This window comes from Zonotrichia albicollis, chromosome 11 (assembly GCF_047830755.1).
Source record: "Zonotrichia albicollis isolate bZonAlb1 chromosome 11, bZonAlb1.hap1, whole genome shotgun sequence".
Taxonomy (NCBI): domain Eukaryota; kingdom Metazoa; phylum Chordata; class Aves; order Passeriformes; family Passerellidae; genus Zonotrichia; species Zonotrichia albicollis.
The window spans coordinates 19091643-19108550 of record NC_133829.1 but is presented as its reverse complement, the minus strand read 5'-3'; the positions used below and the strand labels follow the sequence as shown (position 1 = coordinate 19108550).

Below are 16908 nucleotides of genomic sequence, written 5' to 3'. Positions count from 1 at the left end.
ATAATTCTGAATGGTAGAACAACTTGATAAAAATAAGGCACAGTTCTTACCATGCATTGAAAGAGATTATACAAGGAAAAGGAAACAGTTACGTGTCTCCAAACAAATAATTTAGATAACATGTAGTATTAGGTAAAGTGCTAACAAAATGTCTCATTTTAAAGGTAAAGATTTTTGTCTAACACTGAATCACCCTAGTTAAAGAAATACAATAAAAGTTACTCTTCATTCCGGAAACAGAGTTAATGTATTGTAACATCTGGTGATCCAGGGAAACAGCAATGCATTTCCTAAAAATACCTGGCATTGTTCCAGGGCTTTATCAGCATCCTGAAAATACAGGCAATTGAAAAAATACCCATTATTGCTGCATGATATGAATTTCAGACAAAGCAAAAAGTTCAGCATAATTCCATACAAGTCACATCCAATTTGGATCACACCATGTAATAGCCAAACAATTTCGAAGGCTGAATTCTGTTTTTAAAACCGCAATAAAGTATTTTCATGTAATTCGTACAGTAAACTTAATGTTCTGGATATGGACAAGAAAACAGAGGGTCAGACTTTTCAAAAACAAATTAGTATTGATTTCTAAAACAAACCTGGCAAAGCATATATACTGCTACTCAGGAATCCCTGTATTAAAGGCTCTGTATTACTTACTGCTCATTTTGAGAATTATCACCTAGATGGATGTGGGTTTGTGAACAACAGTCTTCATGTTCACTTTCTGGTCCTTCTGGCAGCACTCTTGAAAACCTGGAAGTGTTCATCAGAGCAGAATGCAGCTCAGCTGCAAACAGAAGTGTCAATGTGTTTATCAGAAGCCACAGAGCTGTATAACTAAAAGGCAACTTGGGTTGTCTTCTGAGGGACAGAACACACTGGTAGGGAGTCAGAATTTTTCTGATGATACAGAAATATTCAGAAAACCTGGCTGCTCAAGGGCAGACAGACACCTTGACTACAGGATCAATTTATGACCCTGCCACTGCAGGCGCAGTGTCACACACAATTATGAGGGATGCCACTCTGGTTTTTAGTGTCCTGACCTCCCACACCCCCAAACCTGTGTCCCATTAACTTTGCCAGGAATTACATTTTTTTTGGTATCTCAATCTATATGAAAATCCTATCCTTCATTCTCTTGTAGCTGTTCCCTTGAAGTATAGGCACCAAAATACCCTCTTTGTTTTCTGCAGTCTTGGTCTTGAGTGCTCCTTACCAATAATGTCAACCCTATAAATTTATTTTTTCATTTAGAAATAGCTGATAACATTTTTGCAGCTATAACCCCCATAAAAGAGAAATACAATTTCTTTTCCATGTTGTATTCTTGTAACCACAAAGCTAGAAAATGAGTTTTCTAAGATCAGCTGATTGTGCCTTAACAGGGAACACATTGTCTTTTCATCAAAACTAGAATTAGTAGAGCTGGGGAAAATTGTTAGATCACAACAAGACTGTTAAACTGCTGTGCATTCCATAAAATACTGTAATCCTCTACCATAAGATGAGAGGGACATGATCCCTTCAGTTATTTAATATTTTTTTAAGGATTGACATACAAAGAATTATTTTTCTAATAAAATAATTTCTGAGAGTTACTGTGCAAATCTGAACAGTAACATTCAGCAATACAGAATGCCTCTTACCCATTACCTACTTCCTTACAGAACTGGATCTTTAGCAGGAACAGTGAAAATTTTACAGACACAAGAATAAAGAGGCCCATGTAAATTAAGAACATGGTTGTGGTAGCACAGTAATGCTGTGGTTTTTGTACAGTGCAATGGTATGGAATAAAGTGGATGTTGCCAGAAAGAAAGACAGCATTTACATCAAGCAAGCAGCAAAATTGTCACCCACAAACTCACTACACCTTCACTGCATGTTGGACACAAGATGTGGCCGATGCTGTTTCACGCTGCTGGTGGATACCTGGCAGCTTCCAGTGGGGGTGAGCAATGGGGAAGGAAATCAGAAGGCTCCTCCTTCCCCTGTGCCCTGCCCACCTGAGCACAGGGGTTTGCTGCCCCTCAGCTCAGGGAGGTTTGGGATCCTGCCCAAGGAGGAGATTGTTATGGCTGTGATGAAGTCAGAGGACAGCAATAAACCTCAAGATGATTTAATCCTCCCAAAGCCCATGAACTGCTCAATACCAAGCACCACGGTATCAAGAGAACACCAAACCAGCAGAAGTAAGCACTGCAGTTAAAAATACCTGTGAGTACTGAGGAACAGGCTAAGGAATCCAGAATGATGGCAAGAATCTCAAGATATGCTCCACTGTCAATAAACTCAGCTGGTAAAGAAGGACTCAAACAGAAAATTAAAAGCTTAAATACAAATACCAATTAGAAATTAATCAGCTCAGTATCAGAATAGGAGAGATCAGCTAGAGAGCTAATTGGATTCACAAATTAAAGCTAAAAAGACACGGGAGAGAGCTGCAATGGACATTGAAAAGCATAAAGTTATAATGATGCAAAGAAGAGTACAAAACCCCAAAGAAATAGTCTTTCTATGAACACCTCAATAGGTGTCAAGCAGAGCAAAGAAAATATTTCAGACTTTGAAGTTACAATTTCAATAATAAAGCCTAGTTTATAACCCATTTGTTTATTGTAAGTAGAAGGAGCAGAATAAAAAGAACCCTTCTGAAATAGCCCCACAGACCTGGACAGGTTAGCACCACAAACCTGTTGGCCACTGAAGTTTCCTAGTAAGACTGGCAGAATACCAGAACAAGTGCACCAAAAAACTGCAATATTCCCTAGTCCAAGGATTTTAACAAATGAAAAAAACCAAAACCATACCCAGCAAAACAAAAGAACAAAACCCAGAAGCCACCCTGCAGTATAAAACCAAGAGTTACAAGACAGCTAATAGCACAGAAGACAAGCTCAACAAAGAACCCAAATTTCTAGAGAAACTTGCACCAATAAAGCAGAGCCACGAAGCCCCAGGCTCAGGACTGATCTTATATTGGGTGTGGGTGGAGGCCCCAGGTGAGGTTGGTCAGGGCCATTGAGGGCTCTGCTCTCAGAACCATCCCCACCTGCAACGCCAAAGTGATACTGGCAGTGCTGAACTATGCTTATTATTACTTACCAAGGAGAAATCTGACTTATTATAAAGGTCGCTTTTATAAATGTTTTCAATATATCTTTCTAAGCTATCCAGTGTAATTATTAAAATTGTCTTGTCACACACTGAGAATCTAGTTTACAGGCTTGGGTATGATTTAGGCTACATTTTAATGGACTTGTTCTGAGACAATGATTTAAAATGTATCTGACATGACAGATGAGAAAATTGTTTATAATGTACTTCATTGCACCCAGACTGGTTCACCCAAACATCAGTAAATATGCCAGTGCTGCTCTCTTCCTTCCACAGGATGTTTTGAGGGCCAGAATGCTAAAGCAGTTGCAGTACCAGGATTAACAGAGGGCTGTGAACAAGTATGACAAGTATGACAGCATTTAGGGGCAGTTTGGGAGGGTGCTTCACGGCTCTTTTGGGAGACCATTTAATGTCTGTCTCCTGACCTGTGGGAAAGGAAAACCACTGGAGACATCCTGATGTTCACACACCACACCCACGCTGAAGAAGGACATTAGATGGTTGTAATTCTTTCTCTGACAAAACACACTTACCCTAAAGTTCTGGGGTTTGGTAATAAGAAGATGGGAAGATGAAGTGTTTGAATAGCTGGGATGGCAGGAAAACAACAACTTTAGAAGTCAGGTGTCCAATAGAATGCCTTAAAGTATTCTCTGAATACAAATAAACCTATAATTGTTACTGAAATAACAAAAGCCAAATCCTCACAACAGATTGACAGAATATCTCATTTATTATTGCATTAGTTTTATCAAGGATTCTTACTGTAGAATGCAGGCATGTGCTCAGACCACCTTGTATTTGATATGATACAACATAAGGAGGGGAAAAAAAAGCTGGTTTGGCACAAAGGGAGACAGTAAATGTGTCCAGGCACACAGAGGTATTGGGAGGAGCAAGACACAGAAATGACACAGTGGAGCCTGGTCTTGGCGTTGCACTCCATATTGTGGTGAACTTTTGTTCTTTGGGATTTTACTGACATTCTGCTGAAATCTCAAAGGAGTTATTTGGAGCTCAGTGCAGCACAGGGATTTGAACAGCCTTCCTGTGAGCTGAGAGGAAACAGAAGAACACAGAAGTGACAAGGGCAGCAGAGACTGGAATTGTGGCCTTGCATGTTACTATGTGAGAGAACACACAGGTTAGGAAAAGATTTTAAAGTGAAGGCAGAAAAATATAATGCAATCAGGAATACTCAGGGTGTACAAGAAGTTTCTCTTGATGCAGTATTGCAGCCAGAAAATAGGATAATACTGCATGAAGAGAAGAATGAAATGCATCATTATTTATTTTTTTAGAGGGAAGTTTAAGTTGTATGCCACCCAGGGAAAACCACATTGTTGGAAGCTTATCATCATGGTAGTAAAAGGCCAGGAAAACACCCAAACCAAACAAAACAGCCAACAAACCAAAACATGCCAAACTGTTCTTTATGTAAATATTATGGCTGTTCACAGGTAACTTACATGCGCAAAAGTACCTCTAAACCACAAAAAAAACCCCTTTAGTTATCACTTCTTTTAATAACACGTTGGATAGTATCTCTTTAGTAACAGATGATAACAATAACTCATTTGTAAAACTCATAATATTGTCAAATATTGGCAAGTTATGAGGTAAATCCTGTGTAGCTTCTATTTTAACAGAGCAGACACCTCTTGTCTGATAAAGCTGGCACAGCTCAGGGTAACAGGGTGGCAGGAAAAGACAACCTGTTGAAATTGTGATGCTTTTAATTCCGCAGGGTGTGTGTATAAAATAATCTGGTTGGGTTTTACTGCCTTGAACATGCCCACCAAGTGCTTTGATCCAAGCTGTGTAGCTGTGTTGGACTGTGTCACCATGCATTGTGAGTTTAGTGTCTTAAGGTTAATTTATTGGAGCAAGGTTACTCTGAAAGGCAAAACCAGCTGTATACTGATGTAGCTCTTTTAAGTTAGTTACAAGTAAAAATATTTACTAATGACTGTACTTCAGCTAAATCAGGTGAAATTATTTTAACTGCATGACTTTTGACTGTTGCAATTTTACTAAGGCCCCAGTATATATGGCACTAATTCATGTAAGGGACCTAAGCTGGAGTAGGTACTTATTTTCTCACATTTGTATGAATATATTGAGGTGGTGCAGTCACCATCTCTAGAGACGTTCAAGAGGCGTCCGGCACCATTCAGTGCTATGGTCTGTTTGACAAGGTGGTGTTCGGTCCTAAGCTGGAACTCGATTGCCTCAGTGGTCTTTTCCACCCTAATGGATGCCGTGACCGTGAAGGCTCGGCACGGGGCGCTGGGCGGGGGTCGGGGCTGCTCCGGCACCTGCGGCCGCGCCTCTCCCCGCTCCGCTCCGTCCCTGCCTCAGGGGCGCCTCGTGCCCCGCCGGTGCTGGGTCCTGCCCTGCCCTGCGGGGTCTCTCTCCTCCCCCAGGGGCTGCTCCGGTTTCCCTCCTCCTCCTTCCCCCGAGGAGCTGCCGTGCCCGGGCCGCCGCGGTGCCGGGCGGGCAGAGCGAAAACGACGCTACCTCCCTGCCTGGGTGAGGGCTGCGGCCGGCGGAGGCGCCTCTCCCTCAGGCCCAGGTGCGGGGGAGCTCCGGCCCCTCAGGTGAGGCGGGCTCTGCTCCCGCCGCTCTCCGGGCGCGGGGCGGGAGCCGCGGGTCCCCCGAGCGGGCCGGGCCGGGCGGAGGGCGGTGGAGCGGCCCGGAGTGATGACGCGCTTCCTGCCCTCCCCGCCGGGGGTCTGCGCCTCGAGTCCGCAGCGGCGGCGGCTGCGGGCGGCGGCGGTGGTGGTGGAGCCGGCGGGAGCGGGGGGAAGGAAGGAAGCGAGAGCGCGGCGGGGCTCAGGCGCTCCGCAATGCCACAGTAACAGCGTTCCCGGTAGGAGCCCGCGAGGACCCTCGTCCTGCCCCGCCGTTGCACATTGCATAGAGCGTGCGGTCTGTGCGGAGCCGCCGAGAGGGGGAAGACTCGGCGCGGGGCTGAGCGGCGGCAGCGCGGAGCCGCTCGGCTGCGCGGGGCTCTCGGTGCGGGCTGCTCCGAGCGGCTGCAGCCGCCGATCGCCGCTCCCTGCAGCGCCCGGGCAGGCTCGCTGCAGCCCGCGGGCAGCGCTCCCTGCACAACAAGTTGCTGGTTCCAGGGGGGACAGCAACAGCCCGGCCCGGTGCCGTGTGGGCTGAGCCCCGGGAGGGGAGAGCGGCCTCGGCTCACCTATCGCTCGTCAGGAGCCGGGCCGGCATGAGAGGGAGACAGCGGTCTCTCGGCATTTCCCTGTGCCGTGGAGGGCTGGAATAGGAGGCAGGTGCTGGCTCGGCCGGCCCCTCGCATCATGCCTGGGGGAGCGTGGCGTGGCCGGGTCGGAGCTGTGCTTGCCCGGGGAACGGAGCTGTTCGCTGTTGGGCGCTATTGGCGACCGCGATGTAGAAAAAACCTTTTCGCAATACGTGGTGAAGTGACGACCTCCCAAGGACGCTCCTGCCGCGTTTGCACATGCTTGGATCTGTATCCATCTCTGTGTCCGCATCTTCCCACGGGAGCGGTGGAAGGCTCGCTTTGGGCGCGGGGCGGTCCCGTGGGGCCATCCCGGAGGGAGGGAAGGACGCGGCCGCCCCTGCGCGGCGCAGCCGAGGGTGGGTGGGCGCTGCTCCTCGGGCCGGCCTGGGCCGTGCAGGGCTCCAGCGCTCCGGGCTGCCTGCCCCGGTGAGCCTTCGTGTCCGGGGCTAGCGAAGCGCTAAACCTCCCTGAGTGCCAGGCGGCGTTGTGCGCTTGCAGCGGGGCTGTGCGCGTCCCGCCTGGGGTTCTGCTGTGTGCCCCGGTCCCTCTGGGGATGAAAGTATGTGCTCTCCTAGCACATACTGGGGTTCTGTGTGCCCCAATCCCTCTGTTTCTCCCGTGCTCTCCCAGCACATACTGGGGTTCTGTGTGCCCCGATCCCTCTGTTTCTGCCATGCCCTCCTGGCATGTTTCTGTCTCTGTGTGCAGCCTTGCCACTCTGCCCTGAGCCTGGCACAGTGTCACTGCATGGGAACACCTTACTGAGAGCTGGGGCCTCTGCTGCCTTTATGCTCACCTTCCGTAGCGCTTTTGTTCTGCTGACCAGCTGTTTCATTTCAGCCTTTTTTTCATTTAGGCTTCACTTTTTGTGTGCTAAAATGCTGCTATGACGTCTAGTTAGGAAGATTGTGGGAATGTTCATTGATTGAAAGAAAATCTCTTGCCAGATTAAACAATTGTCCACTTCCCTCCAAGTATTTTTAAAGTGTATTTTGTAGACCTGTATTTCAAGGCAGTTCTGGGTTTGGAAGTCTGTTACTTAGAGGTGCTGAGGAGTTCTGCATTCTCAGAAGAGCCCAATGGCCATGGAACCATGTCCCTATGATTTAAAAACAAAGAAGCACCATATTTCTGAGATTGCTCTTGCTCGTGTAAAACATGACTTATTTATATGTTTATGGCAGTGTGTTTTAAGTAGGAATGCAAGCTGCCAGTGTTAATTAAAAATATCTTCAAATTGTACTATATGAAAAGCTTTCATATCTCTATGGCATATTGGTCAGCCATGCTTCCAACAGCACAGCTGTTAGACAAGTTAACTGAGAGTTAAATTGGCTGAACTGCCATTCCTGCTTTAATTTTCATAATGTGGCATTTTCAAGGGAGATTCAAGGTTATCACACAGCTGAGGAGGGAGGGGGAGTGTCTCTTGGTTCTTGGAAGTGCATTTCATTTGAGTTTCCTAATGCCTCATTTAACTCACTGGTCACTGCAGGACTAAAGGGTTAAGTGGAATTCTAGCTTATCTATTAGTGACAAAATTATTGAGCTTATGTAAGATAAGAATACTTCTTGTTTCTGGTTGCCAATCTAAGTGGGTTAACTATGGCAAGCTTGAATAGTATTCAAGTTCTGAATCTCTGTATAAAGTTAGATAAAGTCTACAGCCAGTTCATGGGATACCCATTCATTTTACCATTCAGATTACAGGAGTTTATCCTGAATAATTGTCCTGTGTGTTCTTGGAGTAACATCTGTTGCATGATATCATGTAATGGAATGTGGTACAGCCTAATTTAGGTTGATTTGAAACATTGCCATTGCACTGTAGTAGTGCCTGAGAGGGTGAGAGGTTTTGTGGTGTGTGTGATGGACAGATTGCTTACAAGCAGACAATATCGAGGAAGATGAACTTGCATTTGAACTGCAGAGGATTAAGTAATTTTACTCTGAGCTTGGTTTGTTTTACAGTTTTACTTAGACTTCTTTCATCATTTGCCAGCTAATGCAATGACTGAATTCTACTTATATTAGGAAATCCATTTGCAGTTATAAATATAACTATCAGTACAAAGCACCACTAGAGCAGAATCCCAGTCTTATTTTGGAGTGGAAGAAGTGGGCTTCTAGAACTGTCTAGCTGTGGCATAGCTTGATTGCATGAGACTTGGAAGTTTTGCTGTGAAAACTTTCATTTATTTGGTGTTGTTTCTACAAAGATTTGACTGCCCATAGCAAGGATGTTCTGATGCATTAATATTTGGATTGCTGCTTTATAGGCTTATATGATCTGTATCTATTAAACCTGTGCAAATGCAGTCCAGATGGTTTGCAAAAATGGCAGTGCTTAATTAGTCACCACATCTAGACAGGAGTTCAAACATCTCACCTCTTTTTGTGGCACTGTAGTGTCAGATAACTCTTGGGTTATCAATATTGTATGTTCATGAAATATGAGCAATACCATTGTTGAAGTATCCCTACAATCCATAATTTTAGCAATATGGTACTGAAAACACCATTTGAGTTGATTCTCAGCTGCCAGTCCTATCTGACCTTTGGAGATTTTGATAAGCTGCCGAATATGTAGATATCTTGATATTATTTTTTTTAATATGAAGAGTTTCTTGCTAAGCATGTTTTCCAGATGCTGCCTTTGCACCAGCCCCTAATTAAGGAAGAAGTGTGAATGTCTTTACAGACCACTGTACCAGCTTTCAGAAATTCTTTTCTCCTCCCTGCTTTTGAATCCTTAAAATTTTTGGCAAGCCTGCTTATGCATGTTTCTGCAGACAATAGAATGCTGATGCAAATTGAGAACAGCAAGCAAAATGTTGGGTGTTGTTGCACATGGGGGGAGGCTGTCTGAATAAAGCAGTGTTATGTTTCATTTGTTTACTTTTGGATTTCAGTGTTTCATTTGGGACAACTGGAGGTGGAAATTGCAGTGTCAGGTATTCCTGAAGGAGAATGCAGGTTTTTGCTTCCAGGGTTCTGATTTTGGCTATGTATGGTTATTTAAATACACAGTAAATTGAACTGCAAAAATTTTTGGGCAAAGGAGATGCAAATGATAAAGCAGAGGGTTTTTTCAGAGTAGTTCATCTTACAACTTCCAGAGGCTATGTTAAGCAAAATAATCTAGGGTTTTGCAACTCAGTGGATGAGATTATGGTTATGGACATCATGCTGCGTCTTAAGCTCCTTTATACTTGATTTTTATTGTTGTGATTAAACAGTCTATTCCTTTTGCACAAAGGATGCCTGGAAGGTAGCCTGGGCTCCTTAGATGTGTGAGTGCTGATTCACAGCATGTGGTGCAATCCTGGCTCTGATCAGTGTTCAGGGTTGTGCCTTTTGTCCCTGAGTGCAGGGCAGCTCCACCTTGGAGTGAGGCTGGGATGCTTGAGTGTGAGAGGGGGGTAAGGAGCCCTGTGCTTGGTTTTAACACCAGATTTTAACTGTGTACAATGAATTTAGTAGCTCGCTGTCCCTGCTAATGCTGCTGAAAACCCATTTCACAGTAGTCAGAGAAGCATTTCCCTGGGTGTGCTATGTGCACACATGCTTATCTTGGAATTGAGTTTGAATTAGCCTGCATACTTGAAGCAATTGTGATAACATTTTGATATTTTCCACTTCCAGTTGCAAGCTGGAATTTCATCCCCAGAGATCCACCCCCTCGATTCTCAAAGCTCCAGCACCTTTTTACTCAAGCATCTTCATAAAGCTAGAAAATGCACTGACTTCACAAGGTGAGGGTGACTATACAACAGTAAGTCTTGTCTTAAAATATCTTTACAGTATTACTGTGCTGACTTACTTGTAGTCCCTTTACTTGGCAGCTTCCAGTGGATTTCCTGCCAAGATGGGCCAGGCTGGCACTGAAACTGCCTTCCTTTCATTCTCTGTAGGTAGCTCATCTTTCTGTGTTCAGGCAGCAGGAAGAAAGTATGGTCTGAAGTGAATTGTAAATGAACCTTGTGTCTTTGTCTCTGGCAACTTTGTAAGGTTGAGATTTCTTGTTTTTGTGGAAAAGTGGCATATAACCCAGGAACAAGCAGCAGACTCTCAGGCTTCTAAATCACAGTCAATAACAATTGAGGTGATAAAGAATCAATGGTACTACATGGACTGATGACTTTTTTGAGTTGAATAGCAATTTACATTTGCCAGCTGTGGTAGGTTTGTTGCTCTAATATGTAGAAGAGTTTAGTTTTTGCTGAAGTATTTGGTGTAGTGGTGTGAGAACCTCTTAAACAATGGCATTGTCTTCAGTTGTGTAATCCTTTTCTTATTGCATATTGTTTATTTTCATATAATGATCTCTCTTGACTTTTCTTGAGAGTTGATAGCTGTAATGTGGTGAGTAACCCTTTGTCTCAGCAACCTCAACTGCAGCCTATCCTGTGGTTTGGTTTCAGTCATCTTCTGTACTATCAGGAAAGTTCTGATTTTTCTGGAATGTGAGATTTAAACTTTGTGTATAGTTGACATAAGTATAAGCATAAAACAGTTCCAAAAAATTGCTGGCTTGAATTTGTTCAGCTGGAAACATTAATTAGGCCTAAAGTAATTTACAGTGGGTACCTTTTACCTTCGTTCAGTTTGTGTGTGCCAAGTGCTGTGTAGCAGGAAATGGCAAGGTGGCACTTGGCAGGCAGAACAGCAGCAGGAAAGGCAGATTGTCAGTGTCTGACAGAAGTGGTGGTGCATGTTTGAGAGAAGACCTGTGGTAGCAGGAGGGATGGTCTCAGGGGTGTGATGGTGGTGTAGGGCTGATGGGCACCATCCTTAAACCCAATGAGGATGTTTAGACACCATGACAATCAAAAATTAGCAATGGATCTATGAATAAGTGAAATCAGGAGGTCCAACCTGAATATTTCAGTTTGGAAATTTTCAGTAGCTAGCAATTTCTGTAATTCTTGTAGTTCTTTGTCATTTGTGACTGCAAGATTTTCTTGGATGATTTTTTCTTGTGGTACAAGGACCTATCTGTTGACAAGGGCATGTGTGAGCTGCCTGGGGCAAGGGCTGAGTGGGAGCCACTGCTGCACAGGCAGCATGCAGGGCCCAGCAAAAGGAGCCAGTGATGTCCCCTGGGTCAGGGTATTGCTAAAGGCACTGGGACAGGGAGGAAGATATCAGTGTCCAGCTTCAGCTGAAAAGTGCAAAGGCTGTGGGAAATGAGATCACTGTTGTGATGTTTGAGGTACTCTTTGGAAATATTTCTTTGCAATAGCTGAGGATGTACAGACCCCAGGCAAGAACCCAAGATGTTGTAGTATGTCCCAACTCTGAGGAATATTTGGTGTTTTTTAATTAAATAAAAATAATTGGTGGCTGTGTTTGCAGTTGTGAGTAAGGTGCAGATAAGCCTGGCTGTTTGCTGGGTTGTCTGTCCAGCTGCACTGTGGTACTAATGAGACTTCAAAGCAGCTGATGGGTGTAGGTGTGTGTCCAGAAGAGCAGAAGCTGTGAAGAAAGGGCAGTTAACTTTGCCTTGGGAGCTTGGGCAGAGCAGACTGTGGATTAAATACAGAACACATCCATTGAGGAGGGGATGTAATGAGTTTTGAGTGAGGGCATTGCATGTAGTAGACCTGGACATGTAAAGGGTCAGTTCAAATGTTTTCCATGTGGTTTTTAGTATAATCAGCCATTGCCTTAACTTCTCTGGGATAATATTGCCAGCCTACCAAGGCAATAGTTTAGAAAGTTTTTTTTTTTGATCTCACACCCTTACCAGTAAAAGATTTGTGAGCACACACACCAAAATATATCTATATTATTCATCAATTTGCACACATACTACTCAACTATTATTATACACATTACAGAACACACACAAAAATGAGAAATTAATAAAAGATAAGACAAATAAAAGATGTTTTATTTTTTAACAAAACCCATTTTTTTACTTTCATTTAGGAATCATTTAGTGAGAGCTATGTAATTGAATGTGCCTCTCAAAATTTTTTTTTTAAATGTTGGTTCATCACTTGTATACAGCCATTTTAAGGGTTGGTTCTAGGTTCAGTTTAGTTTAGTTCAGTACTTGTTTTAATGACTTTCCAAGCCAAATAAGATGCCTGACAACGACAGATCCAAGTGGAAGAAGTGCCTTGTTGGTGCTTACTGAATAATGGTGCTAATTTCCCACTCCCATACACTAATTATGCAGAGATTCTTCTTGGAATTCATCTATTAAATTTCTGCCTTCCCTGACGCCAGTCAGTTCTTCTTGCAGACTAATGGGAAGATGTTGCATTTTTCTCTTTTCCTGAAGCACTTCCTTTGGAAGATTTTTAAACAATGTTGGGGTTTTTTAAAAGATTTTAAAGTTTTGTAAATTATATACAGCTTTCAGAGGTTTTTATAGGAGGTTTTTTCAGCGGACACATTTGCAAACATCTATTTTCAAAACAGTCTCTGTAAAGTGAGTTTCCTCTGGAAAGCAGTTACCCTCTTGCTGCCTGTTAAAACAGGCTGCCAGCTTCACCTTGAAGGGACACCTTAGGTGTGTATTTATTTGAAAATGTCTGGTAAGTAGGATAGTGCAGACAGCCCCTTTTCAGCACAGAAAAGAACAGGCAGTTTTGAGCAGTTGCCTTTGTAGGAAAAAACACATGGTGTGTCATTAGGTGTGACAACCCTGTTAGGCCCCTTGCCACAACATAACCAGCAAACCTTACTGTGGGAGTGGGAATTGTGTGGTCATTCCCCATCTTGTTACAAGGTATTCTACTGCTGGAAGCTGTTATTTTTATAAAATTACATAATCCATGACATCCTGAGCACTTGGTGCACTCCTGCCTCCAGCGTTGCTGTGTTGGTTTTTCTGTGAATGATGCAGTGAAAGATTTTCATGTGTGGTTATGGAGTGATTGCTTTAACTGGAATACAAAATAAAGGATTCTGGTGTAAAGGTTACAGATAAAATCACATAAGTGTACACTTGCACTCATAAAACATTGTTTCTAATAAAGAAATAATTTGCTGTTGAGTTTACTTTGATACCTCATTCCTGGAGTGGCTCACAAAAGAGAAGTTCCCAGTGTGTTTGACTGGTGGAACAATCCAGCATATACCCTGTCATGAGGCATGTAGGAAACATCTGTAAGGCCAGCCAACAGTGTAGCACACCTCCCACACTGCATAATTTGTTCTAATCCTTGTTCCCTCAAATCTTCAGCTGTTTTCTGTGAGTTTTCCAGCAGTGTTTGCTGACAAAGAAATGCCATATTGTCTTCCATGTATTATTTCAGCCATTTTTTGCTGCAGTAGGAAAACCAAATGGTCTCTCATGCTATATGCCTTTGTCTCTTTTGCTGCAAAGTAAGAAATCTTTAAAAAGGCTTTTGAAGGTTTGCCATTGAGTTCAGGGGGTTGGGGTTTTTTTAAGTGAAGTACTATATTAAATATCACATGACTTGAAGAAATTGAGCATAAGATTTGTCCTCACCTCACTGGGTACTTAATTTTTAAATATCTTGCTAATCATGATGGCTTCATATTATCATTATCTAATATCTCAAGGCAAAATGTGTATTTAGAGTGAGGTTCATCATTAATGATGGTAGATGAAAATCCATATTTCATATCCTTATCATCATAATTCCAATTTTTTTTGGCCCACTTTTTGTCAGATCTGATTAGATTGTTGATTTTACCTCATAATTTGTGTGACAAGTAGCTTCTACTGGGAATAAGAAGTCAGCTGTTGCATATGGATTTTGAAGCAAAAAGATGATCTGTCTTGGCATTTGTGTATCTGACATAGTAACACTCTCAGAGCCTTTAGGATCAAAGGTGATTTTAGGAAGGTTTGCAGCTGTGGAGGGCCCTAAAGGCCCTGAACCATTTGTGTATTTCTTTGCCTTCATTTGTCTCATGTTACTATACTTGAAAATAGGGTATTTAGTTACCAGTCCACATGTGCTGTGACAGCATGCAAATTTCTGTAACCATGCCTTTGTTAATTGTGGTCTTAGGTTGTTGTGCCAGTTCAGCTTTTAGAAATAAGCATTCCTAAATAATGGAAGTTTTGTTGCTTTTGGTTTTCTTTGCTGCTGGCACTTGTAAGGAGGGACAGCAATTCTTCTGGCTTGCTTACAGCAGCCAACATAGTGTAGTTCCCATCCTGCCTGGGGCTGCAGCAGATAAATTCAAAGTACCTGCAAAACATCTGCTATCAAGCACCAGGGCTGTCTTGGTACCCACCCAAAAAGTGTATCTTTTCTTGTACAGCTCATCTTTCTGTAGCTGCCAAGGAGTGAAATACAATTTTTGCCCTGAGGAAGATGCAAAAACAAGGTGGGATTGCAGATAATTGTGTTTTGGGTAGAAAGAGAAGATAAAGCAGGGAGTTGCTTTTAGAAGTTGTTTACAAGACACTGAGAAGCAAAGGAAGAAATATAGAATGAGGACAGAAAATGATAGAATAGAAAGAAAAGTGAGAAAAGCATTTTAAAATGTTTTTCTGCAAACTCTAGTTACAGCTTTGTAAAGACTGAAGGTTTCTAGTAGTGTGTATTGACTAATTGTTTTTTGGGGTTTTTTTTTGACTAATTTGACTCATGCCAAATTTCTTGCTTCGTGTTTACCTCATTATTTTAACCAGAACTACATTACTCTTGTCAAATACTCTGTGTTATTATGACCAGATGCAGAAAGCAACCATGCCATCACAGAAACAGACCTTACAGAATAGCTGTATTTTGTATCAACACTTGTTCTGATGTCTTCAGTAGTTTTGCTATTTCCTTCTGAACTTGAGTTGTTCTGTAAGGACTCTCTAATTTGGCTTTCTTTTATTTGGCACATTTTTCTTTACTTGTATTCTGTGAGATCTAACTCTCCCATGACAAGTGATGAGTGAATCTGGAGACTTGAAATTTGTCTTCCTTTTGGCTTTCTAGAAGAAAGTATTTAGTAGAAGTTTTGTTTCTTCCTGGTCAGTCTACAGATGCTTCAAATACTTGTGCTTGTTAGGAGTTGCCATTTGAATCGAAGCAATTCATACTTTAGATATCTCCAAGTAGCTTAGAATTAGAAAAGCTTTCTTCTGGCAACATTCGTGGGATATTCAACTAAGCAATAGGAAAATGCTTCTTTGTAAGTAATAAGCTAATGAAAGCCTAGTATTTGTATAATCAGGTTTGTCTGGGGAGCATGGCTGTCTTGTCAGTGGCTGTTGGGAGTGCTGCCTTTCACTGGGTAGGAGACAATTCTGTGTTTTGGGTGGTGAAACAGCTGCACGTGGGGCAAGCAGGGCAGGCCAGTCTGGGCTTCTCTCTTGGGGTTCTTGTTCCTGCTACGAAATCAGCTCTTTCTCCACAGTGCATCTGATGCAAAATGGGGTTAAACTGAGCTACATGCATGAAAAAAAACATTATCATGCTTGGTGAAGGATGTGCACAGGTGGATCTGGGTCATTGTTAGGCAGCCTCTGGTCCATAGTGAATGTCTTGGGAACAGCAGAAATGAAACTCGAGTGGGATGCAGGCCTTGGTGCAAGTCCCAGGCTAGAAGTGCAAGGGGTTGTTAAGAAGGAGCCTGTGTTCAGCAAAAGAGCTCTGGTGATGTGTGGAAGGCAGAAATCCTGACTGAGTTAACTGAAGAGGGGATTTAGAGAAGACCTTTTGCAGTTCCAGCATCCTTTTGTTACCTGCTTTGTCAAATAATACTTCTCTATCATGCAAAGCTTGAAGTGACCTGTTCAGCACACAGTGGCTGGAATCTCACTGAAGGGAAATGAAGTCTGGGTGTTTTTAAGGGTCTCTAACATGGGTGTTATACTGCAAATGAATAATGCAGTGCTGTATCTGCCCAGCAGAATGAATAAGGAACTAAAGCCCTCAAAGCAAGTATTTATTGTAGAAGAATTTGATTCCTTGAGCTGGAAGATATAACTTAATATGTTTAACTGTTCTGAGAGTCTAAGGCCAAGTCTGCAGGGTGCTGCAACTTAATTTGTTTGTTTATACTGCTGGTTTCTGAATGTCTGTTCTTGGCTTGTTTGGGAAGTTTGCAGTAGTGATTTCCTGCAGCTGAACAAAGGAGCAGTGTTGAGTGTTTGAGGGAGTGCTTAGCAGGTAGTCGAGAAAAGGTACTTCCCAGTAACTCAGCTTTGAAATCCTGGAATTGAAAAAAACTTGTTTTCTCACACATGCTCTGCTTTTCCCATGCACGCTCTGCTGTCTTTAATGATTCCAAATACACAGAGCTTGGGTTTAGTCCTGCATAAAGCAGTGTGTAGGCAGGAGGAGGTTTGCCCACTTCCAGATCTCTATGAGCTATGTGTTAATGTTGAATAAGTTCTCACATTGAACCAGCTGGTTGCATTTTCTGAGCTGTTGTTTCAAATTCTTGTCCTGCTGAGATACCAATGTGACTGCTTTGGTTTTTAAGGTGCTCTTAACAGACATACAAAAATGCAAAATTGAGCTGAGGTCTCCATGGTGACCATGTGATCCTGAAAACTAAGGAAATGATATTTGACTTCC

General features: G+C 42.9%; 1 protein-coding gene and 1 long non-coding RNA gene across 2 annotated transcripts in view; one reads left to right on the top strand and one right to left on the bottom strand.

Moving 5' to 3' along the window:
• Positions 1–3846: 3846 nt before the first annotated feature.
• LOC141730593 (uncharacterized) lies at positions 3847–6931 on the bottom strand. The gene is made up of 2 exons (XR_012582194.1): positions 6335–6931; positions 3847–4187 (listed from the first exon to the last, which is right to left on the bottom strand). It is a non-coding gene; the product is annotated as an uncharacterized LOC141730593 (long non-coding RNA).
• The window catches only part of TLN2 (talin 2), a 146858-nt gene continuing 135817 nt past the window's right edge, over positions 5868–16908 (top strand). Inside the window, 2 exon segments of the mRNA XM_074549725.1 lie at positions 5868–6004; positions 10043–10152. The gene's annotated coding sequence lies outside the window, so the exon portion shown is untranslated.